We start from the raw sequence: 2607 nt of genomic DNA, 5'->3' as shown, positions 1-2607 counted from the left end.
TAGCGTTCCTTGACAGCGTCGTTTCTAAGTCACCAATTTAGTGCTACTTGGTTCCAATGGAATTTCCCATTGGGAAACTACTAGCACTAAGTTGCTAACTGGTTAGCAAGATGCTTCCGACAAACCGGCCACAACCAAACTTGCTTGCGAACCTTCCTCCACAACAATCCCGCCCCCTTGATAAACGACCAATCAAATTTACTTTATTCACTCGTGTAAAGTTGGGCACCACTCCGGAAAATTCGGAAATGCAACGGTTGGAAAAGCTGTTTCCCTACGACTTTAACATTTAAAAAAATTCTTCCTAAACAATAACTGAGTTGGTCATAATTTGTCATTTGTAGTTTTCGGAGAATACTGTTGGTGTTGTGCTCATCTTTGTTCATTTTAAATGTAGATCTAAGCTTGGAAACCCAGCAGGCCCGGTACGGGGCCCAGCTGACACCATCTGATGTTTATCTATTTATAGAAATGGCCAAAGCACAGTCACTTGGTGTTTCATCCACACGCCATTCTAATGGGGCTTTAAAATTTCTATAACATGTTTCAAAATCATTTTTCACAAATAATTTTAGTTTTATAGCTGTGTAAACAAATAAAAGAAGATTTAAAATTCCACCTGACATGCGAGACTCTGAGGGAGTAATGCAACAGCAGGTATTCATTTATTAAGCCACTCCCCCTAATGGCGGGCATCATGGGAAACTAGAGGCTCAGACCTTTCCAAGAAGAGGTTGGAGGTAATTGTGCGACCGTTTCAGTTTCTTAACTGTGTTACATAAGCTTGCTCTGTTATTCTTATTTTTTTATTCAGTTTGGTTATTGTTATTGTGTGTTCAATGGTAAATTTAAAGAAACAACGGCTAAATCTTAGTAGAAAAGGCTTTGCCTTATGCAGAAGGTCTCCAATAATGTAAATCAGCATATTTAACTGGCCAGATTCCCTTTTATGAGTGGAAATATGCATTTTTGCATAATTTGGCCACTTTTGGCACTGTGGCAAAATCAGTCCTACCCCACTGCCCACTAAAACCTTTGTGGAACAAACATGCTTCAACTTTTACAGTCCAAATTTGCTTGAGTTATAGACAAGATGTGGATCTATAGAGTATGACGGTTCACCCAGAGTTTTGCAGTGTTTATTTTGGAAAAAAATAAATAAAAAATTGGCTAAATATTTTTTTTTTTTCATTTTTTCTTTGTTTAATTACATATTAAATTTTTATAGTTTGGGAGCTGTAATTGATTTAATTCACAAAGGTAATTTCAGGCAGAATTTTCTCCTAAGACCCTCAGGACCTAAGGGGAGAAGAATCACATTTTACTAAACTTTTATACCTTGAAAATAAAGTTCCTTTCTTCTTTCACTTCTAGGGATAGATCAATTGAGCCTAATTACTTGGATAGTTAGAACTCAATGGTTAATTAAATAAATATAATCTGGAATTTATCTAATTTATTTAAATGTCTTTTGCACTAAAACATAAAAATAGAAATTAAACCAATGACATATGTGCAGTCGACAGTCTCAGATTTTTTTTTATCAGTGCAGCTGCTTTTCTAGTTTATTTTCAGGATAAAGTAACTACAGCATCATGCAGATCTTTGTTTTTTAAGTATTGTGTTTCTGTTCAGCTGCATCCTGAAGTGATTGTCAGTCTATAATGTTGAGTCTTTAGCCTTTTCTCTTCTTGCTTCCCTGTCTTTCACCTCTTTCACTCCCTATGCTTTGACATTTTTCCTGTCCTATTTATCCTCCTGGATTTTCCCCCAAATGTCTGTTTCTTCTATACCTCCCCCACACTTTGCCTCCTTCTTATCTCTCTCCTCCTCTCTGGTTCTCCTTCTCTCACTCCTATCAGCTGCTGTCCAGGCTGCAGGATTTCCCTTGTGACGGAAACAGGCTGCAGCCTTATTGCATTGTTTCAGTGGTTCTTTTCAGTAAAATCTCACACACACCCCATCCACTTACTTTTTGTGTCAGAAAATGAAACATGTACATCAGTAAAATCACTGCAAGGAACAAAGGGAAAGTGCAAGTGTTCAAATGTATAATGTGAGGAACTTCTGCTTTTCACTTGGACTCAAACTTTGGATTAGCGTTATGCAGTGAGTGAGAAGGAGGAAGATGGACTGTGTAAAATCCAGACAGTGTCCAAACACAATGGTCTTACCCGCTGTGAATGATTGTTGTTTCAGCTGTCATGTTGAGGGAAAGGCCTACCAGATGTAAGCGTTGGACAGGACTGAGAGCAAATACACACCCTTTAAAAGCTATGTTAGATTGGGTCAAAACTAATCAGGGAAAATAAACTTTAAAACATACACTGATGAGACAGAAGGTTATAAAAAAAAACCACTGAGACACCAGGAGCTCTGTCCAGATTTATGAGAGCAATAAACCCTGGAATCACCTGGAGACTCCAAGTTAAAGACTGGTCCAGTAGATCCTGTAGATCTGCATTGCTACCAGATCTAAAGACATACAGCTGCCTCTACTGAGGTGTTCATTAACATTAAAACGATGGATGGATGGATGGATGGATGGATGGATGGATGGATGGATGGATGGATGGATGGATGGATGGATGATGGATGGATGGATGG

The sequence above is a fragment of the Cyprinodon variegatus genome, unplaced genomic scaffold (assembly GCF_000732505.1).
Source record: "Cyprinodon variegatus isolate N-32 unplaced genomic scaffold, C_variegatus-1.0 Scaffold582, whole genome shotgun sequence".
Taxonomy (NCBI): Eukaryota; Metazoa; Chordata; class Actinopteri; order Cyprinodontiformes; family Cyprinodontidae; genus Cyprinodon; species Cyprinodon variegatus.
This window is presented reverse-complemented; position numbering follows the sequence as displayed.